Consider the following 27,323-nt stretch of genomic DNA (forward strand, 5'->3'; position numbering starts at 1 on the left):
GAACTAGCGGTACACACCCGCCGCACCGCCGCTGCCGCAGAACTTTGCCGAACTGGTGCATTGAGTGCAGGCGAATCGAGCGCTCTCCAACTTCCCCTCCACAGCGCTAGCCGGAACAACGAACAACCGGCAGCACGAAGCGAAAGCCTGTCTCTTCCCTTTCCTGTCGCTTTAGCAATGCCAAAGCTGTCCTCGAAAAATAATACGACGCCCAGGATGCGTTTCGTAGCGTCAGGTGAAAAAAATTGGCAGTGGCTTAGCTCTGCTATGCCTGGATATACGTAGCGTAAAGTGATCCGGTGTTTCGGCCGCACGTTTCGCCTTGGCTGCTCGACGGCAAACTGCCAGGCGACAACCTCGGGATCGGAAGAATTTACATTTTCCAGTCTTCTGCGCCGTTTGGCAGCGGCTCGACTCTCTTTAGCTTACCAGAGCTTACATGTTGAGCGCGACCGTCATTTCTCCGCGCACCCTCCTCGCGCCTGCGCAGTAGCGCGCGGCGCAACTGTCGTAAACACGAGGTCACGCGTCGGAGAGGAGCGCACGCGGCGCCGGCAGCGAGGAGCTCGCACCGGCGGACCTGCGCCTCTCGTGACGTCACGCGGTTCTCGCGCATGCGCATAACAGGCGGCGCACACTCGCGCAAAACTCGGCTCTGACCCGCGTAGTGTGGCTTTACTAGCTTTACGCTACAAAACAATCCAGCAAAGCAATATGGCGGAAATCTGCTTGGAAGTTCGACACTCTACATAGGGCAAAATGGAGGGAAACGTGCGAACATCGTAGAGGTATCGTTCCCTCTCGTGAACACCTCCTGATTGTAAATATTTAGCAGCGCCACACTCGTTATTTTTTTGAACTGTGATTATTTAGTACACGTGCATGTGTGTAGATGGCGCTACTTACTAAATTTATCTACATTTATCGCATGTCGCTGCGTTATTGCTATTATTGTTTGTATTCTGTGGACTTTGTTCTTGGCAATTGTTACAAGTTGATTAAAGGAATGAGAGACCGACATTTTAAGAGTATATTTGCCAGAAAAAAAGAAGCCGCGGATCGTTTCAAGAGCTTGTGTCCTTCATGAGGAGAACAAAAAAGGTAGCTGAAATCAACTAGACATTGCGCATTCCCCAAAAGCTGTAGAGTAAAGGCGATGCTTAGCCGCGTAGAGCGAAGTATTAAGTTTCTTCACGCAAAATCTCAAAACTGCCACGCGCTGGTTACCTGAACAATTTTGCATTCCGTTTTTAACTATTTCGAAAAAACGCTAATTTTGATCAGGAATAACTTTTAAACTAAACAAGGCAGACGGATGAAATTTTCAGAATGGAAGGGCGATTAGACGATCTCAAACTGTACAAAAAGGCGCCGCAGTGCAATGCATATCCCAAAAGTTATTGCAGATTACATTGTTCTGTTTTCTATGCTTTTCAAACATGCGTGGCTAATAAACTAATCTATACACGTACTTCTAAATGCTTAAATATGTTGATTAGCATCCGATCTCAAAGTATCTCGAAAGATATTTCTCTAGGCGCAAGAGGTTTTTCACAATTTTGCATTTCCTGAGACAAGTTGAGCTCAACTGCCAGTTTTCATCTTTGCGTTTTCTTTTACAGTTGAAACAAATTTGCAGCTACCGTTAAACAAAATGCATCTTTTGAAAGCAGAGAAAAGTAGCTTTTCGGAGATATCTGAACCATATTTATGAAGCGAACGAGCGAGGTACAGTCGACGTACAAATATCACCAAAAAGGGTTCCCGCTCACCGTCAGAGTGGGACCGCCACCTTCCATTTCCTTTCACTACGGTTTCCTACACTTGTAACCTTCTGTCACCCCTCTACTTTTGACCCACCAAACTTCCAATCGCTTTTTGCTAACTTCCACCGCAGATTCATTTACATGACTATTGTTATCTCTAAACCCTAGGGCATCAGGGAGAGTGACTGTGCCTCATCGACATCCGGATGGATACCATCACATTTGAGTATGAGGTGTTAAATTGTTTCTACAGATCTACCACACACAGCACATGTGCCATCTTCTTCGTTAAATTTCGTTCTGTAGCTGCTCGTTCTAAGACACCCTGATCTAGCTTCAAAGAGCAGGGCACTCTCTTCAGTTACCATGGGACGATTCCTGCCTGATCTGCCCTTTCCAGTCTCGATATAGTTATACTTTGTGCGGCTTTTCCATTGAATTAATCCGGTTTTTACCATCCACGTTTTTCACCTGTCGTTTAATGCTCTTTCTTTCTCCGTCCTCGTGTCCGGCATACTTACTGGTTAGTTTCCTAGTTCTTTTCCGCCGTTGTAAGTCAGCGCTCTTTCTGTATAAGTATTTAAATGCTTTAGCTGCCCACCTGTTATCGTCCAGTTTCCTCAGGCGTTGTTCATAGAGTATTTTGCTGTGAGCTTCCCATGCTTCGACCGATTCCTAGCCCATATCTCCCTGCACTGCCTCGCTTGTGGTTTTGCAGTGGGAACCTAGTACTAATCTTCCAACAGCTGCTCTGATTTACTCATAATCTCGACTGAACTTCTGCCCTTAAGCACAGAACCGCATTCCCAAAAGTAAGCCCCGGCACCATTATTCCTTTCCAAAGACCTCTCAGTACCTCATATTTTTTTGTACCTCCATAATGCCCCATGTTTCATTATCGTTCCGTCTCTTCGCCATTTCGCCCTAACAGACTGTTCGTGCTTTACCGTGTACTATATCGGTCCTTCGTTTACCCATACCCCGAGGTAATTGTATTCGACCACTCTGGGTATTTCATATGGCCTTGTATTGTAAGCTCCTGATGATTTGTGTAGTTGAAAATCATCACACCTGCATTAGTTGCACTAAAACTTAAACCTAGAGCCTCTCCTTTGTCTACACAACAATTAACCAGAGTTTAAAATCTTCCCGGCTAACTGCTATCTGCGAACAGTACAGTATCGCACGCATACATTAAACCTGAGAGCCGTTGCTCAGCGACCTTTTGGCCTAATCTGTACGACGGATTATAACCTATATTACTTTCCGTATTTATCATATAACGCATGAACAGCAGCGGTGATAGAGGACAACCTTGCCTTAACCCCTTGCGTACCTCGACAGTTGTAGAACTTCTTATGCCTTCCCATATAATTTCAACTTTATTATCTCGGTGTATTTCCTGTAGGAAATAAATTACCTAATGACTGATACCTTCATCTTTTAATATGATCCACAAGAGTTTTGTGTTCACGCTTATGTCCAGGATGCCTAATACAGAGGTTTGTTTGCCGCCTTAGCCGTTTCTATGCATTGGATAAGCGAGAAGGACTATCTTTTAAGCGTCTACCTCTTCTGAACCCATTCTGAAGTTCTCCGAGTATATTTTTACTTTCTACCCATAACTGCATTGTTATTTTCACCGCCTGCACTGCCAGCCCGTATATAACAGATGTTATCGTAATCGGCCCGAAGGATTTTGTATGCATCCTATCTCCTTTCCCTTAATAAATCAATTTCATTTTACTCTGTCTCCAGCTGTGCGGAATTTGCTTATTTGTTACGACTGTCTCCAATGCTTTCAACAACGTTTCCTTTCTCCTTGGACCAAGTTCATTAATCAGCTTGATTGGAATTTCATCTATTGCTGAAGGTGCGCATTTAGAAATATTTTCTGCCGCCTTTTTTCAATTAAGATTGGTCAGTTCTAAGCTGCTTTCTATTATGTTGTCCTGTGTTGCTCCATCATTTGGGAAGATTACTACCATACTATCGTCGCTCCTAAATGACTCAGCTATAACAGATGTAATGTAGTTCACAGCGTCGTCTCCCTCTAAAGATTTTCTTTCAGCATCTAGAATCCGTTCTGCTTTCTTTTATTCGTTTTACCCAGCCAGCATATTTTGTTCTAGAATTTTCTTGGCGTCCTCTTTAGTTGCATCGCGAACTTCAGCCAGCCAGCGGTCAGTGGACTGCTTTATTTTAGCCTGGACGAGTACCTGCACTTGCTGTTTGTTTTGCGCCTTCTTTGCTTCGCTGTGTTACCTTGAAGCCACTCGTCGTTGCTCGATGGCCTACTTATCCCACCAGCTTCGTGGCTTCCTCTTTCCTCTCCAGCGGTTTACCGTAACCTTTTACTTGTTTCATTTTTGTTCTGATTAGTAGTTCTGATTATAATCCCAATTTCCATGGGGCGTTTCTCTATTGCTTCCTCTATGCCGGCTGCTATTAGCGTTATTTGTTCGTCGTTTAATTTTCTGTTCTTTTTGACTTCTTTGCATTTCTCTTTTGATCAGGGCTCCCAACTACATACTAATATGCTTATGATCACTTCCCAGATTGTACTCCCCCTCTTCTATTTCCATTTTTTGCGAGCTTGATATGGATTCTCTGCGTCATTAGGCAGTAGTCAATAGTCGTCGCCCCCCCCCCCCCCCCTTCCTCCTCGACAAGGGCCCTCCTCTTCTCCAGGGGCGTTTACATGAACCCGACAGGGCTGGGTTGAGTCGAGTTACGCCAGTAGCGGCGTTTACATGACGGGGTTGAATTGAGAAGTTGAGTTGAAAACCGGTTGCTGGGCTCATGTAAACACCGCAGAGTCGGCTCCGGGAATCGAGGGAGCGAGTCCAGTCAACTCCAATAAACACTTTCGTCTGGGCGAGTTGGTTCATAACAGCAATTAAAGGAATAAAATTGCGCAAAGGGATTGAAGAAGAAAACGTACAGAGCGTGCAATGTCCAGAGCGCGATGTCCTGTTTTGCGCTCTGTTCTGTCCTCACGTCTCTTTCGTTTTATTCTTCAATTCCTTTGTGCAATTTTATTCCTTTAATTCCAGTCAACTCCGCTGCAGGGGGTGGGTTCACTCTCTCGACCCCAACGGCAGATAGCGTGCAAACCGGGTCGAGTCGAACAGTCGGGTAAGTAGAAGGGGAGATGACAAATGCGAGCCTGTTTTTCGCTAGCGCCTTCGCGCCTCCGAGACAACGGTGCCGTGCCACAATCTTGGAAGCTGACACTGCCCTCTGCCGCTGCGCTGCTCGACGCTTGGCGTCGCTGCAGTTGAGCCGGTCTCGATTCGATAAAATCGAGTTCATGTAAACACGCAAGGATCGTTGAGTAGGGCTGACCTTACTCAGCTCGATCCCCTCACTCGACCCGCCGCTGTCGGCATCATGTAAACGAGGCTAGTGGCGTGCCGGCTCTGCGAGATACACTAGGAAATACGATGTCCCTTGTCGTATTTATGTAAACGTGGCTTATGGAGCCTTAATCATCCGAACTTAACTCGCTCCCGTCTACATCGTCGGAGCGAAACGTGCGAAGTGAGCTACTGCAGTGAAACCCCCCAAGCACCCGACCACTCAGCGACACGTATAAAATGCTCTCGAATTTACACATCATAAGAATTGCTTAGGTCCCCCCGTTTTTCTTAGCTGCGTGTAATTCTCTGAATATATATGTTATATATATATTCTCTGAATATATATATATATATATATATATATATATATATATATATATATATATATATATATATATATATAGGTTGCGAAAGCGTGAAGTACTAGACTGCTTATAAGAATATATAGCGAAGTATACGCTTCGTTAAAGGAAACATATTTATTCAACTCGACGTTTCGATCGGAAGACCGATCTTCCGATCGAAACGTCGAGTTGAATAAATGTTTCCTTTAACGAAGCGTATACTTCGCTATATATATATATATATATATATATATATATATATATATATATATATATATATATATATATATATATATATATATATTGCCACCTAGCATTGCCAGGTGGCGCATAGCTGCTGACGACGACGAAGAAGGGCTCGCGCCGTGTGGAATCTATCGCCCTTGCTGCCCCAGCTTGCGTGGCCTTGTCTGTCTTCGCACTTGTTATTAAAGCCCCCTTCGTCAACAAGTACGTTACAGTTTGGTGGAGGTGCGGGGTACCCGTGAGCCCATGCAAGAGACCCCTCCAGGCAGCCGTCGCGCCAGCCCTGTACCACTCGACACCCCGGTACACCGCTTCAGTCGGAGGATCCAGGGACTGCCTTCGGAGGTAGGACTAGTAGAGAGCGGCGCCATGGAGACAGCCGCTCCTTCTCCTCTGCAAACTGCCGCTGCCGCGCCATCTCACTACACCCTGCAGACTCCGCGGATTCCCAAGACGTTCCGTGGGGAACTTCTTGAGGATGTGGAGGACTGGCTCCTTCATTTTGAGCGCGTAGCTGCGTTTAACCAATGGGACCACGCAGCCAAACTCCGGAACGTTTACTTCAGCCTCGAGGATGGTGCTCGCACCTGGTTTGAGAACCGAGAGGACGTTTTAATCTCGTGGCATGAGTTCCGTCGTCGGCTGCTGGAGGCCTACACAAGCGCTGATCGTCGTGAACGAGCTGAGCGTGCACTACAATCTCGCATCCAGCTGCCGAACGAAAGTGTCCAGATGTACGTCGAGGACATGACGCGCCTTTTCAGAAGAGCTGACCCGGCCATGCCGGAAGACAAGAAACTCCGGCATTTGATGCGTGGCGTCAAAGAGCAGCTTTTCGCAGGCCTCGTGCGCAGCCCACCATCGACCGTTGCTGCATTCCTTACAGAGGCCACAACGATGGAAAAGGTGCTGCAACAACGTTCTGCGACCTACGACCGGCCCGTGCACGCTGCTGCTGTCACCGCATCGTTTGCTACCTCCGGGAGCCACCCTGACGATCTGCGTGAACTTATTCGCACCATCGTGCGTGAAGAGGTCCTGAAATTTTGCAGCCCTTCGCAGCCAGCGCTAGGTTCGATTTCTGCTCTTGTTCGCGAGGAAGTGCAACAGGCGTTCAGGGCTCCTGCTGTCGAAACACCTCCTCTACCAGGAGAATGCCACCGCCCCACCTATGCTGAAATTGCGAGGCGCCCGGCTGCGGTTTCGCCACCACCGTTTCCGGTAACGCCTCCTGAGCCGCGGTCCTCAGTGCCACCAGTGCAGTATTTCGACGATCGCCGAGCGCCCTTGCGGAAGGCCGATGTCTGGCGCACACCTGATAACCGGCCACTCTGCTTTCACTGCGGAGAACCAGGACATCTCTACCGTAACTGCTCTTATCGACGTCTCGGTCTGCAGGGCTTTCGAGCCGATTCACCCAGACCCCGGTTTGGCCATCGGCCCCCTGCCATTGAAGATTTCCTAGCGGAACAGCGAATTTCAGCCCGCACGCCGCATCAGCCGCGCTCATCGTCTCCGCGGCGCTCTTCCCCGAACCCCCACAGCTCCTCGCGAGCACCACAGGGTCGCTCGCCCAGCCTTCGTCGGGAAAACTGAGACCGGCGACCTTCGGGGGCGAGGTCGCTGGGAGTCGCTGCGCTGAAGACCTCCCGTCGCCGCCGCTACGTTCCGACCGTGAACAGATGGCACCGTCATCCGACCTAGACAGCCCCGTTTCTTTGGACATACCTGTTCTTCTCGACGGTCACAGAGTCAGTGCATTAGTGGACACCGGGGCCGACTATTCAATTATCAGTGATAAATTGGCGACTCTTCTGAAAAAAGTGCTTACTCCATGTTCTGTGGTGCATCTTCGTACAGCCGGTGGTCATCTCGTTACCCCAAAGGGCATTTGCACGGCTCGCGTTCAGATTCATGGATCTACGTTCGTCATCAGTTGTGTAGTTCTGTGCAATTGCTCCCGCGATCTCATTATCGGCATTGACTTTCTGCGGGAGTATGGTGCTGTGATCGACCTCCGCCACCGAATCATCAGCTTTTCGACCAGTCAAGCCACCCACCTCGCCGACTCTTGCCACCGCAGTGCCGCCCTTCGTGTTTCTGCTGACAGTGTCACGTTGCCGCCACGGAGCAGTGTTTTGGTTGAAGTCGCCTGCAACGACTTGCATGACGCAGAAGCAGTCGCCGAGGCTAACTGTTCACTCCTGCTTACTCAAGGCATCTGTGCCGCTCGCAGTCTACTAACGCTTCGTAGTGGCCGATCTGCGGTGCTGGTCACAAATTTTTCTAATGAATACCGACATCTTTTGCAGGAACCGCTATTGCTTCTGCCGAACCTTTTATCGATACTCCTGTTTGTTTTGCTTCCGCGGCAGCCGGCACTGACGAGCCCTACCTTGAAAACGTTGACATAAACTGCCACCTGCCTCGGGAACAACGACTGGCTTTGGAGCTTCTGCTGAAGGAATACAAGCCGTGCTTCGCTTCTTCCTCGAAGGTTCGTCAAACACCCATCACGCAGCACCGCATCATCACCTATGACGACGCTCGCCCTATACGACAGCAGCCTTACCGTGTTTCTGCTAAAGAACGGGCAGTTATTCAAACCCAGGTTCAGGAAATGCTTGATGGCGTTGTTCAACCTTCCCAAAGCCCGTGGTCTTCGCCTGTCGTCCTCGTTAGGAAGAAGGACGGCACTCTCCGGTTTTGTGTCGACTATCGCAAACTGAACAGTGTGACCAAAAAGGACGTCTACCCGTTGCCGCGCATTGACGATTCGCTGGATAGATTACGGCGCGCTAAGTACTTCTCATCTATTGACTTGAAGAGCGGCTATTGGCAAATTGAAGTAGATGAACGGGACCGCGAAAAAACCGCTTTTGTGACTCCAGATGGCCTCTATGAATTCAAAGTGCTTCCTTTCGGTTTGTGCTCCGCCCCGGCTACGTTTCAAAGGATGATGGACACCGTCCTCACAGGCCTCAAATGGCAAAGCTGTCTTGTCTACTTGGACGACGTCGTCGTTTTTTCGGAAACGTTTGATCAACATCTCCAGCGCCTGCGGGCTGTCCTCGACGCTCTCCGCTCGGCTGACCTTACCCTGAAGCCCCAGAAGTGTCATTTCGGTTACGAAGAGCTCAAATTTCTGGGTCACGTTGTGAGCGCTGAGGGAGTGCGGCCGGACCCCGAAAAGACTGCCGCCGTCGCGCGCTTTCCCGTTCCAACCGACAAGAAAGCTGTCCAGCGCTTCCTGGGTCTCTGTGCGTACTATCGGCGCTTTATTGCGGACTTTTCCACGATTGCCGAGCCGTTGACGCGTCTCACCAGGAATACCACCTCCTTTGTCTGGACCTCTGAGCAACAGACCGCTTTCTCTACGCTCCGCCAGCGCCTTCAAACATCTCCCGTTCTTGCGCACTTCGACGAAGATGCCGATACCGAGGTTCACACCGACGCCAGTAACATCGGTCTTGGAGCTGTCCTTGTTCAACACCAAGAGGGCCTTGAGAGGGTTATCGCCTATGCTAGCCGTACTCTCTCCCGCGCCGAGAGCAATTACTCCACGTCTGAAAAAGAATGTCTTGCGGTCGTGTGGGCCACCATGAAGTTTCGCCCTTATCTATACGGCCGCCCATTCAAAGTCGTAACCGATCACCACTGCCTATGCTGGCTGGCAAATTTGCGAGACCCATCTGGACGCCTGGCACGCTGGAGCTTACGGCTCCAGGAATTTGACATCACTATTGTCTACAAGTCCGGCCGCAGACACGAAGATGCCGACACACTGTCGCGTGCACCAGTTGATCCTGGCGACGCAGCGCCCGATGACGACAGCGGATTCCTTGGTACGCTCACCACCTCCGACCTACTGACCCGGCAGAGGGCGGACTCGGAACTTCGCCCTCTCATTGACGGCCTTGAAGGTAGCGATACGGCTATACCTCGCCACTTCTCTCGACGTCTTGGCTCCTTCTGTTTGCGGCAAGGCCTCTTGTACAAGAAGAACTCGAGAGGCAACGATAGACCTTACCTTCTGGTCATTCCAGCCGATCTCCGAGGTGACGTTCTTTTCGCCTGCCACGATGAGCCCACATCTGGCCACTTGGGTTTTTCACGTACGCTCGCCAGAGTGCGGAACATGTACTACTGGCCTGGACTTTCTGATGATGTCAAACGCTACGTTAAAAGCTGCCGAGAATGCCAGCGCCGGAAAACGCCACCACTTAAGCCGGCGGGTTTTCTCAAGCCCGTTACAGCCCCTCGCGCTCCGTTCGACCAGATCGGTATGGACCTCCTCGGCCCTTTCCCTTTGTCGCAGGCCGGCAATAAGTGGATCATAGTTGCTACCGACTATTTGACTCGCTACGCCGAGACCAAGGCGATCCCTCGTGGCACAGCTTCCGAAGTCGCGGAGTTTTTCATGCACAACATCGTCTTGCGACACGGCGCCCCATCGCACGTCATTACAGACAGGGGGACGGCGTTTACAGCGCAGCTAATCGACCACATCTTTCGGCTGAGCTGCACAACGCACCGCAAGACCACAGCCTACCATCCGCAGAGCAATGGCTTGACCGAAAGATTGAACAGGACCCTTTCGGACATGTTGTCCATGTACGTAGATGTCCAGCACAAAACTTGGGATGAGGTCCTGCCGTATGTCACCTTCGCCTATAACACCGCCCTGCAGGAAACTACGCGCTTTACACCGTTCCGCCTTGTGTACGGACGTGAAGTTCAGAGCATGCTTGATGCCATGCTCCCGTGCCCAGAGGATGACCAACTCGACCCAGACGCCCAACAATTTGCCCAACGTGCTGAAGAAGCCCGTCAGCTGGCCCGCGTGCACATCGGGCAACAGCAGAGCACCGACGCGCGCCGTTACAACCTTCGCCACCGACAGGTTGACTACAAACCCGGTGACCAAGTCTGGGTATGGACTCCTGTCCGTCGCCAAGGCTTGTGCGAGAAACTGCTCTGCCGCTATTTTGGCCCTTACAGAGTGATCCGGCGTGTGAGTGACGTAAACTATGAAGTGGTTCCGGACGGTGTTGCGCAACCCCGACGCCGACAGCCCAGCTCTGACATTGTGCACGTTGTACGGCTTAAACCGTACTATACTCGGTGACGCAGACGTGTTGATGTCTTGGAACGGTTCACTTGCGGAACTTTGCTCGTTTTTTGTTTATTTTTTTTTGTTACGTCGACAGCGCTCTTTTTTCATAAGGGGGGGAATAATGCCACCTAGCATTGCCAGGTGGCGCATAGCTGCTGACGACGACGAAGAAGGGCTCGCGCCGTGTGGAATCTGTCGCCCTTGCTGCCCCAGCTTGCGTGGCCTTGTCTGTCTTCGCACTTGTTATTAAAGCCCCCTTCGTCAACAAGTACGTTACAATATATATATATATATATATATATATATATATATATATATATATATATACCGGGTTTTTTTTAGAAGGTCCAAAATTTTTAAAGAAAGATAAATTCCTTTAGATCCATTTTAACCCTGGGGCTATACTGAGGGCTACGGCGGACGCCAGGTGAGAGGCAAACTACTTTAATTAGTTAGCTGATTAACTGTATACGTTAATTAACTTTTATCATTTTTATTTTAGGGGATATGTTGTCTTAGCAGAATTGGAGATCGTCTTCCAAAAAGTCCAGCCAAGAAAAAAAATTTCCATGAAAAAATTTTTTGCGCGCGTTACGAAGTGAGAAAAAGTCACCCTTGTAGGCAGCTTCACACTGTAACACAGCGTCTGTGAGCGCCTGTGACGTAGCTCGCTCAGCCCTGCGCTTTGTGTCAGTGGCCGCATTTGTTTTTCCAGTCCCGGACTACTTGCTGGCAGGTCTCGGCTTCCGCTCGGACAGGAAAAGCCTCATGGTCACATGACCTACTTGCCATAGGCTGCTTTCGAACACGGCGCCAGAGCCGGGCTCCCCCTCGGTTACCGTACAAGGACGCTGTCATCTGCTAGCAGACGATGCAAGCCACGGCCACTACGACGCCGAAGCAACGCCGTGCGCTCGATCATGATACTGAGCCGATTTAAAGACTGTACTGTCAGCTTAGCGTAGGTGCATTACAGAACTCAGCTTCGGAGGTATGCTCGCCGCTACTGCTTGCGGCGAAGTTCGCACAAAGTAGCCCAACTCGTTGCGGAAAGGCGGATAGACGAAAGCCTCCGCAAAAATGTTGACAACAAGCTCTATAGCTGCTCCAGTATACGAGTGGTTCACCTGCGATGCTTTCAGGTAAGCGTACAGACAGCATGTGGCAAAACAAGCGAACAAGAACCTCTTGACGACACGAGCAAACAATACGCGCTCGCAGCTCCGAACGCGCGTCCGTGTGCGGTGGATTTCAAGAAAATAAACGAAGATGCAAGAACAAAAAGTCTTGCGATGGCTCAGAGAGGAGCTACGGAGCTCATGTGAAGGTTTAACGCATGATATCGACCTCCAGGGACACGAAAAGCACTCAAAATGCACACGGAATCTAACTTAATATGGCTGCCAGCGCGGCGCGCAGCTATCGTCTGCTGCCTTCTCAGCAGCCCCAAGCAGCCCGCGGACTGCCATAGGCTAAAAACGAACGCGTTGCTATGGCGATGCAAGCAGGTGGGCGGAGCTTTCGGGCTGCCCGAGAAAAACAAATACCGGACTCGAGTCCGCAAGTAGTCCCGGACAGTCCGGGACTGAAAAACAAATACGCCCAGTGCGTTTTTGTTCCAACGCGGCATTCCGCGAGGCCGCGGAGCGAAGCGAAACAAGCAGCGGTAGCGCAGGCCGCCCGTCCGGGCTTCAAGTGATATCAGCCGTGTGACGCAAAGCGCAGGGCGGACCGAACTATGTAAGAGGCGCTCACCGCCGCTGGGTTACGGTGTGAAGATGCCTACCAGGGTGACTTTTTCGCGCCTCGTAACGTGCGTGAAAAATTTTTAATTAAAATTGTTTTTTCTTGGTTGGACTGTTAGAGGACGATCTCCACTTCTGCGAATACAACATAACCCCTAAAATAAAAATGAGAAAAGTTGATTAACATATTTAGTTAATCAGCGAACTAATTAAAGCAGTTTTACTCTTGCCTGGCAACCGCCGTAGCCTCCAGTGCAGCCCCAGTGCTAAAATAAATCTAAAGCAATTTACCTTTTTTTTTAAATTTTGGACCTTCTAAAAAAAAACACCCGGTATATATATGAGAGAAGCCAACAGCCACAGAAACCAAGGGACAGAGGGGATTTTTTAGTTTATTTATTTATTTTGTGCTGTTGTTCGATTTAGAATATTGCTGAATATGTTATTGCTTAAAGCTAATTGATTAGAAAAGCAGAAGAAAAAAACAACTACATGCCACCGGTGGGATCCGAACCCACGACCTCCGCATTACGCGTCCGGTGCTCTACCACTGAGCTACGGCGACGGCTGTCAAATCTTCTGCTTTGGGGGTATTTATGTTTACAAATAACCTAACCTTGAGAGTGTTCATCAGCGCCACCCACGTTCTTAAGGGGCGGACGTAGCACGTCCTGTGTTACCGCTGTAATGATCGGAGGCCCAGCCAGCGGAGAACGGCGAGACAGTCAGGCGCCATCAGGTATGCGGCCAAAGCGCTGCTGTTTCTCGGAGAAGACGCAAGGAAAAGCTGGCCTGGGGGCGGCTTCTGGCGACAGCGTTGGCGTGGACAAAAGCTCTAATCCCCTTCGCCGGCGATGCTGAATGCGGCTCTGGTGCCGGACTGCGCTGCTGGGGACTGGCAGCGGAAACAGGCGAGCCAGTCGGGCGCCATCAGGCCACTTTGGCCGAAGCGCTGCTGCTCGGGGAAGACAAAAGAGACACTGCGTGGGGCAGCTACTGGCGACGGCGTCGGCGTACACAAAGGCGTCTAATCCCCTTCGCCGGGGAGGCTGAGTGCGGCGCTTCTCCCGGACTGCCGTGGACCGACGGACGAGACCCAGTGGCGACGACGGCGGGGCGACGGCGCCGCCAACTCAGTGCCCGCGTGCACCCTGAGAAGTCGACAAGGCGGAGGGGCGACACGGCTGATTTGTCCCTTCCACCGAACTGAAGAGGTCACCGGTGTGAGCGGTCAGCGCTCGCGTCCCCATCGATCAGGATCGTCACTCAGGAGCGAACGACCTTTGGGCCTGGTCAAACAGTTCGCGACTCAGAGACGCCAAGTTCCTCCTTGCCCGTGTGTGTGTGTCTGTGCGGTGTGCGCGATCACGTGGGGAGGGCGGAGCCTAAGAAGACGCTAGCAGCCCATTGGACGCTCAACCAGAGATCAGATTCCTTAGCTTGGTGCCTGGGGAATGTGAACTGCATTTAAGCAGCAATCTGTGGGGTGCCAAATGCAGCCTCCCCCATTTTCTGACTTTGGTCTACTTGCTACTGTACATAATGTAAAATAAACCTTCAAGTTTGCTATTCCTCCCGAAGGCTTCCCTCCGTAGTCTGGCTTCATCGCCCTAATGCGGTGAAGACCCTGGTCCCGATCCCCGAGCACATGACAGCTGATGTGACGTAGAACGTCATCGAACGGCGAGGGTGGAATCTGTGTGAGAACCCTCTTATGCTTCCTATGGCATCAAGGCTGCAAGAATATATTATAAGACCTGCTGCAACTACTATATATATACCGGGTGTTTTTTTAGAAGGTCCAAAATTTTTAAAGAAAGATAAATTCTTTTAGATTTATTTTAACCCTGGGGCTATACTGAGGGCTACGGCGGACGCCAGGTAAGAGGCAAACTACTTTAATTAGTACGCTGATTAACTGAACACGTTAATTAACTTTTAAAATTTTTATTTCAGGGGATATGCTGTATTAGCAGAATTGGAGATCGTCTTCCAAACAGTCCAGCCAAGAAAAAAAATGTTCATGAAAAATGTTTTGCGCGCGTATATATATATATATATATATATATATATATATATATATATATATATATATATATATATATATATATATTACTCGCTTAATGCTAATTGATTAGAAAAGCAGAAGAAAAAACAACCACATATATATATATATATATATATATATATATATATATATATATATATATATATATATATATATATATATATATATATATATATATATAAATATATATATATATATATGGTTGTTTTTTCTTCTGCTTTTCTAATCAATTAGCATTAAGCGAATAACATATTCAGTAATATTCTAAATTGATCAACACCACAAATTAAATAATTTAATTTTAAAAAATCCCTTGTGCCCCTTGGTTTCTGTGGCTGTTGGCTTCTGTCATATTTATAATGAGCCCCTCATTACCCTCCCCTTGTGGGCCTCGGTTCTGGCAGCCTTGATGCCATAGGAAGCATAAGAGGGTTCTCACACAGCTTCCACCCTTTTCGTTCGATGACGTTCTACGTCACACCTGCGGTAACTCAGGACGTTCTACGTCCGCCGCTTATGAACGTAGGTGGCGCTGATGAACACACAAGGTTAGGTTACTTGTAAACATAAATACCCCCGAAAGCAGAAGATTTGACAGCCGTCGCCGTAGCTCAGAGGTAGAGCACCGGACGCGTAATTCGGAGGTCGTGGGTTCGGATCCCACCGGCGGCATGCGGTTGTTTTTTCTTCTGCTTTTCTAATCAATTAGCATTAAGCGAATAACATATTCAGTAATATTCTAAATTGATCAACACCACAAATTAAATAATTTAATTAAAAAAAATCCCTTGTGCCCCTTGGTTTCTGTGGCTGTTGGCTTCTGTCATATATATATATATATATATATATATATATATATATATATATTTGGACCTAAAAAAACACCCGGTATATATATATATATATATATATACCGGGTGTTTTTTTAGGTCCAAAATTTTTTAAAAAAGGTAAATTGCTTTAGATTTATTTTAGCACTGCGGCTATACTGGAGTGCGCCGCAATGAAGCGGCGCACTCGGCGATCTTTTATATATATATATATATATATATAAAAGATCGCCGAGTGCGCCGCTTCATTGCACAGTGCTTATAGCACTTTGCATAATTTAGGCACACCTCAAGGTACGCGTCGTACATGATGCGATCGCTGTCTTGAGAAACACACTTCGCGATCAAACGAGCCTCGTCGTCACCAGTCGTCTGCTCGACAGAGCAGACGTGACTAACGAGTTTCTCCCTTTTAATTTAGTTCGCTTTGCGTAAGTGCGAGCCAATGTAAGCGATCTTCTTGGAAGCCGCAGTACGGGTGATACACTGCGGCGCGCCAGCACGAGCGCGTACACGTGCAAGTTTCCTAACATGCACAAGGCTGCGCACTCTCCGGCTGTCATCGGTGGGTTCTTCGGTTTTCTCGTAGTTTCTACGGCGTGAACGGGCCTGTTTTCGCTCGCGAGATGAACTGCAAAACACGATCAACCAGTTAGACAGGCAGAACAATACTGTGGGTCTAAAGCTGAATATGCAGGGAACCAAAGTAATGTTCAACAGTCTCGGAACGAAACAGCAGTTTACAATTGGTTGCCAGGTGCTGGAAGTGGTGCAATGAAGAGGAATCTGAACTCGTCTTTTTGCCTCAATCTACACGTTCGGAGCATTCTTAGAAATTTCGATTTGTTGCTCTGTGTGGCCGATTTCCCTAATTAAATCGAATTAACGTCCGGCTCCCGCCTTTTTTTTAAAATTCTCCTCGTACGGTGGGCGGAGTCGACCAACGTGTGGAGTGCCTTTCACCCAGTCCCGTGGCTGCTTGCCGCTCTGCCTTCGGCGGAGTAATACGTAGTAATCCGTAGTAGCAAATAGCCCGCGCGTATTTTTATTCCTGCGGGCTTATTTTGAGGCTATATTATCTGCGAATGAAACTATCTATTCATGGAAACCTAAAAAACAAAATAAAGCGAAAGCAAAGCCTCCAAGGAGCTGGCTGAAAGGCACTCCACGTGTTGGTCGACTCCGCCCACCGTACGGGGAGAATTTAAAAAATAAAGGCGGGAGCCGGACGTTAATTCGATTTAAAGATATGGAAATCGGCCACACAGTGCAATAAGTCGAAGTTTCTAAGAATGCTCGGAACGTGTAGATCGAGTTCCCGCGGCAAAAAAACGAGTTCAGATTCCTGTTCAGTGCACCTTTAAGCGAATACGTCTACTTAGGGCAGGTAGCGACCGCAGATCCGGATCACAAGAGTGAAATAACTAGACGAATCAGAACGGGGTGGAGTGGATATGGCAGGTTCTCTCAGATCATGAATGGCAGTTTACAAATATCCCTCAAGAGAAAAGTATACTGCAGCTGTACCTTACCGGTACTCACCTGGGGGCACAAACGAGGAGGCTAACAAAAATGGCTCAACTTAAATTGAGGATAAAGCAGCGAGCCGATGGAAGGGAAATACTAGGTGTAACGTTAATTAAGACACATGAAGAGTGCAGGGTTGGGTCAGGGAACAAACGCGTGTTAATGACATATGTACAGCATTGCTGGATAAAAAATTATAATATTGGAAAACTATGATACTGGTATAAAAATAATGAAGGCAGTGGTCCATTCTTCCGATATGTACCAAAATCTTTATTTTATGGCGTTTCCACCGCTCGCATGGAGCAGTTAAGACTGCCATAGAAATCCATTGAGGAAAGCTTTTGACGACAGCAAAAATGTTAATAGCAAAAAAATGCATGTCAGCCGACGGGAGATCTGCGGATATATTGACTGTTTTAGTGAAATCTCACAATATATGAAAAAATTGCGCTCATAAACTCTTTCCCGTTAAAAAAATGCTTTTATCCAGAATTGTTGAGTATGTCCTAGTCGAAATCAAGTGGATGAAATGGGCTTGAGCAGGCAATGTAATGCGAAGGCAAGATAATGCGACAGGGCTAATTGGAGAGAGATGCAGGAGAGGCCTTTATCCTGCAGTGGGCGTAGTGAGGATGATGATAATGAAGTCGAATTAAGTGCGGAGTTTACATTACTCCATCCTTACTCTGGGGAGGGGGGGGGGGCGATTGGAGGTAGTTGTAGCTGGAGACTAGCTCTGTTATAGAGATTTTTGTTGTTGTTTTGTTTAACAGCTCAACACCTATAGAGGGCCTCGGTTCTGGCAGTCTTGATGCCCTCGGCAGCATAAGAGGGCTATCGCACAGCCTCCACCCTCATCGCTCGATCACGTTTCTGTGTGACACTCGCGGTAATACAGGATGCCCTAAGTCCGCCGCTATGGACGAGGGTGGCGCTGGTGAACACTCTCAGGGTTCGCTTACACTACACATAAATACCACCGAAAGCAGAAGATTGGACAGCCATCGCCGTAGCGCAGTTGGTAGAGCACTGGACGCTAAATTCGGAGGCCATGGATTCGAATCCCACCGGCGGCATGTGGTTGTTTTTCCTTCTGAGTTCCAATAAATTATCTTTAAATAATTACACTGATTATCTCGCATTGATGAACACCAAACATTAAAACAAAAAAAAAATCCCCTATGCTCCCTGGTTCCGGTGAATGTTTGCTTCCGTCTAGGATAAACTTAGCAATAAAAGCCATTTCAGCTGCTATTGGAAAAGTGTCAGCCACTAGCCTGGCAGCATTTTAGAAAAAATATCTAACCGAAGCCCACCTTTGAAGATTTATGGCACTTTATTTGGGCCCTGAATTTAGATCTACAGAAATATAGCTTCCTCAGATTCCGATGTATTTACATGCATCCCATATTTTACAGGCGTGTGAAATATTTATTGTTGGTGTTTTGCTTCGCAAAACTACCCAAATGGCATTCTTTAGGCCTGGATAAACATTTAAGCGGGAAAATGTTTTTTCCAATCGAAATGAAGCGACATTTGAAAGGGCATAAAAAGCAGACAAGAAAAACAGCTTGTTGAAGATAGTAGTAAGAATGGGAGAAATACGTTAATTTCGCGCATAGCTTCCCAGCCGAGCTCTGGAAATTATATGACTTAATAGTAGGCACGCGCATGAATGTTAATGCATCCTTCATCTGAGGAAAATACATTTGTGTAGAAAAAATTAAGGGCCCAAATAAGGTGGCAGGAATATTGCAAAATGCGCTTGGGTCAGATTCTTTACTAAAGTTCGCTGTCAGCTGTTTGGCTGTTAGGCTGTTTCATGTAATTTAGAAACCGCTCACTTTTCCAATTGCAGCTAAAATGGCTTTTGACATCGTAATGCTAAGCACATGCATGCTAGTGAAAAAACAAGCTCGATAACACAGCTAGCCTCCAGCCATAGCTACAGACAAGCCTCGCTATAACGAAATAACGATCATAATGAAAGAAAAACCATTCCCCTTGGAGGCTCCCATAGACGCCTGTGTGTATCGATATCACGTTCTGACTAAATGAAATTCTTCTACGATTGCATATAACGAACCTCCAGTGAAACCCCATTGGCCATTTCACGCTGAGTGTGTCAATTTGTAACGGCGCCTAACACTTCCGTAGCGAGTCGACCGATTCGATGTGGCAACTGAAACCACCGCTCATAATTTGCTCAGTCTAACATCGCACGAGACACGCGGAAATTTTATCTCCCGTTCAGCGGGGCCCACATAGAAGGTTTGCGTGGTACAATCCTACAGCTTCAGCGCGTGGTTTGACGCTCCCGCGCCCTTCTTTGCCGAAAACTGGATGCGCCGCCTCCTGGACGATGCCTCGCCGCAAGGCACGCACGGCCCGCTGCGCAATGCTGCACCTGGACAGAGTTGCCAAGGTCACTGCAGTTCCCCTTTTCCTAACCTTCTCGCTGCTGTGCAACCACGCTTTGCTTCTCTGGTTCCATGGATTGTATAGTTTTCGTCTGCGTAACATGACATCACGGGTGAAGCCGTTTGGCAGTGCGCTTGGTGCCCGTGGCGGTGTGAGGTTCCTCTGGCCTCACAGGGTCAAGCGGCGAAAAACGAAAACGCATAAAATATTCCCGTTGACGAGAAAGCGGCCATCATCAAAACCTGCGGTCTGGTGTATGCATTCTCCACCGGTCAGTCCTGCCTTGTGGACAAATGTTGTGGCCTGCGTGCTCGAGAGCTTTGCGAAAAAGCCAACTCAAACGGGTACTCGCGACGAAATTGTCATCGCTCACCCTCTATTACAACGGCCCGTATCGGCTTCAGCCCCTAAATAAGGGAGACAAATATTGTGAACAGGTCTCTCCCTGTCCTCTGCGGCATTCTCCAAGAACCGTTTTCAAGGCGCTGAACTCCATGCGGGCCGCAGAAGATATAAGCGCACGTTCGCAAGACTGTCACTTTCGGCTGATGCGCGAGTTGAAGGCTACCGAAATGCACATTTCCCGCACATTATCACGTTGGCCTCGGTGTACACGGTGGCAGGTAAGCCGTTGGTATGCGGCAGTTGCAACCAAGGTCAGTATACAGATGTGAAGGACAGCATACATGAGTCCTATGCACTGCTCACAACCATGGTTACAAGAACTCATTCCGCCGACTAGTGCCAAACACATTGTGCCTGCCTGTCTTCGAAATTGTAGACCTCGACATGCTTGCGAAGGCGCTGGTGTAGAATGCGGCGGGCACTACAGAGTACAGACGGCCAGAGACAGCTAGAGGGGAGAAGACGAGAGGCCACGAGTGGTGCCCCCGACGCACTTGTGACGTTCCCGCCTGTAGGGGGTCAGTCACAAAGCAACCTAGTCTGTTGCTATCTTCGGGTCCTGCTGAAGCGGGGAGAATCGAGCCAAGAAGGCGGTAACCTGGCAAAACATTATTTATTTCTCTGCCTGTAGGCGAAACTGGGAGACCGCTCACCGCTGGCTTTTAGGAGAACTGGTTGTCTGTCCGGCAGGTCGGGGCTTCACTCCGCTCATCTTGCTTCGGTGGGCCGCGGCTGCTTCTGCTTTTCCATGGTCTGCCTCTCTTTCCGGAGCCCGGCTCTCATCTCCCCTCTGTCCGTTGTCTTCCGCGACCACCGCGTGTCTCTCGAGCTTCACGGCTTCTCCTTGTCTCTCGGGGTCCTCCTCTGCCAACGTTTTTTTCGCCGCAGCTGCTCCTACAGCCGGCCATGGGCGTACGCCGCATTGACAGGAAGCCGCGGCCATTACGACGGGAAGGACGATGGCCTCGTTGGGGATGTGTCGGGGGGATCAGGTGTCCCTCGCAGGGCTGCGCTCTCCTGCAGCCAACGCCTCACCTCCTCTGCTGGCAGCCTGTCCGGTGTAAATACTCCTCCGGTGTAAATAAGACGCAAGTACTTAAGTAGAATTGATATTCAAGCTAGTTGGTATAGCATCATGGAAAAAATAGCGCACTCAGGACAACGGACAAGGAAGACCGTGTGTTGTTTGGTCTTCCTAGTCCGTTGTCCTGAGTGCGCTAATTTTTCCATGACGTAAGTACTTCTAGTTCACTGTACTTCACCACCAACTCGTCGTTGCCGCTACACTGTGCTTTACGTTCACGACAAACGAAAGTCGCACGAAGCTTTCGCTTTGTCTGAAGATGCCCACACCACAAAATTTTAGCGATGAAACGCTCCAAATTTTCAGATTGCTTCTGGATTTTCAGACCTGCTAGGCTTAGCCAGTACGGGTCGTTTGACGACAGGGAGCGCTGAAGGTTCAAACAGTTTAACGATTTTGGTTCAGAAAGTGGTCACAAAGAATAATTCACCCTCTTTGTCGTCATCGAATACACAATAACTGAATTGTAAATGCATAGCTATTCTTTTCAGCATTTTATTAAGTATATATAATTACACCGTTTCTAGAAACACTGAAATCACAGAGGCAGCGTTTTGACGTCAGCCACCTATTTTTCTCCGTACGTGGTGAAGCACCGTCGGTGTTCCGCCGCGCTGGTGCTTGCCACGCGAAGTTCGTCGTGAAAGTTCTCTCCATGTGGGCCCCCCTTAGTAGAACCGAAACATGCGTCCGCACCGCACGGATATCAAGCTCAACAGGTTAGCCCCATCCCACCCAGGCCGCCTGGACACGCCCAATGAGAAGGCTCGCCCAGACTGTCCACTGACGTCAGCGGTGAGGTGTCGCATAAATAAGTGGCGAGCTACTGCGATGGATATTGCCACGTATCATTGTAGTGTTTGTTCGTTCACGCTCAAGGCTGCAGGAAAGGGTTGTTATCACTTTTGTTCGTGACGCGAGAAGCGACCAGACTAATCTCGATTGATCGCAGCCATGAAAGGCTGCATCTAGGTTTTTCTAGATTACTGTAGATGATCTTGTCCTGTTATCTGGAAGTTTCCTTGCCGCCTTTAAATTGAGCAATGCCGCGAGCGGCGGACATTCGCAGTTCGACGACCGACGAGCACGTTTGTTGCTTACGCCGCCGCCGAGTGATTCAGTTCTTTTGTGGGCGCAAGTCAGCCCAAATAAAGAGCTTCGTTTGAAAGTATTTCTGGTCTTCCTGACCGCTGGACTGCCGTCACTACAACGTGACATCTGGTGGAGGTGCTGGGTAGCCTTCCAGGTACCGGACAACCCCTGCAAGTCGTGATGCCAGCCCTTTGAGTTATTCACCGGAGGAACTGACTCCAGTCTACCACGCAGCCTCTGGAGCCTCCAGCCATGACTTACGCCGCAGCAGTGCGCCGTCCTGCACCTCGACGACGGGACCCAAGCCCCTATCGCCCTTAGCCGGCTGCGGTGGAGCGCCGCCTTTTCGCCCCAACTCGCCCGTCCTACGAGCGTCGCCGGTCCTACGAGCGTCGCGCACGGCCGAGGAAATGCGACGAGTGGAGAACACCCGACCAGTGCCACCCGCTATGCTTCCACTGCGGCGAAGCCGGTCACATTCTCCGGTACTGCCCATACAGGAGAATGGGCATCCGAGGGTTCTCTTACGGCGCCCCACGACCCCGACCCGGCCAGCGACCAGCCGAAACGGAAGAATTTTTGCGTCGGGAAGAAAGCTCATCGCCGAGCCGCCTGAGCGCAAGAACTAAGGTCCTCCATCGACGAAAACACAAGACTATGCCTCAACTACGACGAGAACTACGACGAGAATTACGACGACCCTACGACGACGACCCTACGACGACGACCCTACGACGACGACCCCTACGACAACGAAGACCCCTACGACGACGACGACCCCTACGACGGCGACGACCCCTACGAAGACGACGACGACCCCTACGAAGACGACGACGACCCCTACGAAGACGACGACGACCCCTACGAAGACGACGACGACCCTTACGAAGACGACGACGACCGCTACGACGACGACGACCGCTACGACGACGACGATCCCTACGACGACGACGACTACTACGACGACAAATACGACGACAAAAAACTACAACACCGACGACAACACCGACGACAACGACGACACGGCCAGACTTGAAGCTTTTACCGCTGCCCTTACACCTTATTAGGAACGCTAAAGGACTCTAAGTTCTCGAAGCATTCTCCGTGTTTAATTCCATTTTAAAGCATCGAGACGATGCTTCTTTGGAAGGGGGGTAATGCCACGTATCATTGTAGTGTTTGTTCGTTCACGCTCAAGGCTGCAGGAAAGGGTTGTTATCACTTTTGTTCGTGACGCGAGAAGCGACCAGACTAATCTCGATTGATCGCAGCCATGAAAGGCTGCATCTAGGTTTTTCTAGATTACTGTAGATGATCTTGTCCTGTTATCTGGAAGTTTCCTTGCCGCCTTTAAATTGAGCAATGCCGCGAGCGGCGGACATTCGCAGTTCGACGACCGACGAGCACGTTTGTTGCTTACGCCGCCGCCGAGTGATTCAGTTCTTTTGTGGGCGCAAGTCAGCCCAAATAAAGAGCTTCGTTTGAAAGTATTTCTGGTCTTCCTGACCGCTGGACTGCCGTCACTACAACGTGACAATATTTAAAAATTATTTGTAAATTTCAGGGTCCACGCAGAGCTTTTAAATTTGACTCGATAGTGGGCAACGACCAATGCATCCAGGGCCGGTTACCCCACTGGGTTATCCATGGTACCGCATATTTGTCTCCGCCACCACCGGCAAACCTGGGAGACAGGATTGACATCGTCATCGGAAGTGCGGGCGCTTGATTTCGATGCATATATGATGCTCGCTTGATTGAAACGACTCTGATTGGTTGGAGGGACGTTCCTTAATATTTCTTCCCACATTGCGAGCTATAATTCGACTCGGGGCCGTATGAGTGACCCCTTAACTGATGGTGTTATAGCAGCTGCCTTCTCAACGCATTCGACTGTTTAGGAGAAACTCTCAAGTGATCAATCAGATTTTCCGGACTAGTTGGTTCATACTGATGAAGGGTGTAACTGCGCAGAAGGGTTAGGACAACATGAAGGAGCACACACGACACTTAGAAGCGCAGGCTGCCACTGAAATCTCTGGAGCTGCTGCCACTGAAACCTTTCGTTCACTTTGTGCTCGCTGAGTTTTTCAGGGCTGACAAGATGAACATGGAAATGATACCTCTCTTAAGTAACCTTGAATGAGCACTGCTTTAAGGAAGCAGGGATTTTTTCGTTCTAGGCTCAAAACACCAGCAAACCTTCTCTTCCGTTAGATGCAATGCCAGGTCAAGAAATTGAAGGTGCTCTTCCATTGGCGTCTCATTTGTGAACTGGAGGCCACAAGAAAATGCGAAGGCGGCCAAAACATTGGAAGCGACATCACTCAGGTCATCTTCTTTTGTTGCAATCAGGAGTACCAAGTAATCATCTACATATCTACACACACGAAGTACACCGATGTCTTCAAGCCGCTTCTGTAGGCGCCTGTCGAAGGAAGTCAGGAAAATGTCACTTAATACAGGAGCTACGTCTGAGCCAATACAAATTCCTGCTTTTTGTATGTGCTAATGGCCGTTGTTATGTATGCCGGTCGACTTGAGGTAAAAATCTAAGGGTTCCAGGAATCTACTCGTGTCCAGTCCAGCTGCATCATGGAACTTCACTTCCCCATGAAGCTCGAAGTTTTCCCTGATGGCACCAAACAACCCTCCGTGCGGAATAGAATAGTGCATGCCTTCTCTATCTACAGTTATGGCTGTCGTGGAACATGGTAGCCTCTTTTCGAGCATTTCAATGACATCCCACGAACTTCGCATCAGAAAAGGATCGTCCACTACCAGCATGTTCAAATGCTACTGCAGGAAATCGCCAAGCCGTTTTTGCCAACTGTTCTTGTCTGACACGATGAGACGGATAGGACATCCTTCTTTACTAAACTGCGGCAACTTCAAGTTCTTCAATAACTTCACCGCTGCATGCTTTTTTGGCCGCTCCAGAGATTGCGGCCAGCAGGGTACCCACCTGATGTCATCGTGATTGGCGCTACAGAAACTGAAGAAACAGAACCAAGCGAAAGAACCCGCCGAAAAGAAAAAAAAATCCGATGCCCTACGACCACAACCCATCACGTAATCTGAAGAAAAGAGCTGAGAAGTTTTACGTCAGCGTAGTGTTTCCTGCGCCATGAAAACTGTCACAGGTGTGTGTAGTGATAAAAGAAGAAAAACAAAAGAACCGATGCGCTATCAACCCCGAAAACAAACACAGTGATTGCATATCAGGAGTGGTTTATAGCATTCCGCTGAGATGTGGTAGCGTATACGTAGGTCAACCAGGAAGATGTTTCAATGAAAGTGCGCAAGAGCACTTTCTCGCAGCAACAAAACAGGTTCCTGACTGAGCACTGCCAGAATTTCAAGAAGAAAAACACTGCGCCCCATGCCTAGAGAATACACTTTTTTTTGGCAAGGGCAAATGACAGATGGAAAAGATTAGTCTTTTTTATGTGTCTTTATTTTCTGCATTCAGTAGGCCAAAACCTTGCGGCAGAAATTAAGGTGCTTCATGGGGGTGGGGGTAGGGACCGGTGTCATCTTCTTCCTCGAAGTGGAGTGGTCCCGAGGTCGGCTCCGCGAAGAAACGGCCAAGCCCTTCTTCTTCCTTGAAGTACCGAAGAAAAGCCCGCCAGAGCCGGAGTGCGTCCGACGGTCCGATGTGCGACGGCGGATCGAGCCATTCCTGCAGGGCGCCAGGTCGGTGCTCGCCAGGGACTAAAGTGCTCTCTTCCGCACCGCGTCAAAGGAAGGGCAGCGCCACAGAAGATATTCGGCCGTGCCTCTGGCCGGGCATGCCGGGCACTGAGGGGTCTGGTATGAGTGCGGTTTTATGAGGTGCAACTTTTCTGGGGACCGAAACTGACCAGTCTGGGCTCGGCGAAGAAGTACTGCCTCTACCCTGCGGAATGTGCTAGGTGGGCGGCAATATAGTTGCTCAGGATTGGCTAAGTGCTGGTGAACAGAGCGGCGATAGCGTTGTGCGCGATGCCATGTCTCGGCCCTATCCAGGTGACGACGAATGTGCAACGTCAGCAGGGGCCCAAGAAGAGGAAACGAGTGTGGATCCAGGCAAAGGTACGGAAAGAGCTGCAGCGCGCGCTGCCCAGTGTGCTTTTCGTTCCCAGTGATTCCTTCGTGTGCAGGAATCCATTTGATAATTAAAGTGTAGCCCTTCTCTCGCAGGCGACGGCCTTCTGTTCGAATAGTGTCAAGAACGGCATAGTTTGCTACCCTGAACGGCAGGCGGTGTACGCTGCTTGTGAATAAGTGTAAACATAGTAGGTGCAAGAATCCGGACCTTGTCTTTCTGCTATTCAAGTAAAGGCAAGACATGGCAATGAGCTCGAGATTAGTGACAGTAAGTTCCTCGGAGAGCCATTGAACTACAGTGGTATCTGACTTAGAGTCGTGACAAGCTATGGCGGCGCAATGTTGAAAACGAGCGGCGTTTGTGTATAGTTGGATGAACCCTTCCTGAGCTAGCTTGTCTGACATCTTCTCGTGACGTTTAGAGGCAGCTTTGCGCCCGGCATTAGCTGAACTCATGTTCTTTGGTAATGACATACCACCTAATAAATCGATTATTCCCATGGTGGGGCAGGAGATGAGAACGGCTCTAAATTGTCAATGTTGTAGCCTAATGCCCACAGGATCTGACGGCTAGTCGTCGTTGTGGAGAGGCGGACACGTTGGGTTCGCAATGGCTCTCCGTCACATCCTGCAGGGCAGTGATTCTGCTGCATGCGTGTAGGTCCTCTATTGGGAAGTACTGTGGTAGACCAGTAACCAGGCGCATCGCCTTGAGGTTGATTCGGTCAAGCTGAAGTCGTTGGGTCGCGTTAAGCCGCATGTAAAATATGCGTACAGGATTTTTGATGTTATGAGTGCCAGGGCTATCTGATGGAGCCCCACCTCTTTGATTCCCCACCCACGCGCAGAGACGTGGCGCATAAGGTGTAAAGCATGACGGCAACTAAGCACCGTGCTATGAAGCCAGCTTTTGGCCCTCCATCCTCGTCAATAAGCATGCCGAGTATACGGATTGTTTGTTTCCGGCAAAGTTAAGGGCGGGAACGACGTTAGCATTGGCGGGAGACCTGACATAACAATGTTAAAAAGAGCCGGCTATATGTGACAGTGGCTTTGGGGGCGCCGTTATGGTTACATTTCCATCCACCCCTGAGTATCCCCAACCATTACTGAGAAAGTTCTGTCCATAAGAAAAGCTTTCCCGAAGCGGTAGAGGCTCCACCCTATCCTCCCCTTCCTGGAGCCGGTGAATTGTGCTCGAGTGGGGCACGGAATCAAAAAGGAG

This window comes from Amblyomma mixtum, chromosome 3, assembly GCF_055824585.1.
Source record: "Amblyomma mixtum isolate Tamu chromosome 3, ASM5582458v1, whole genome shotgun sequence".
In the NCBI taxonomy this organism is placed as follows: domain Eukaryota; kingdom Metazoa; phylum Arthropoda; class Arachnida; order Ixodida; family Ixodidae; genus Amblyomma; species Amblyomma mixtum.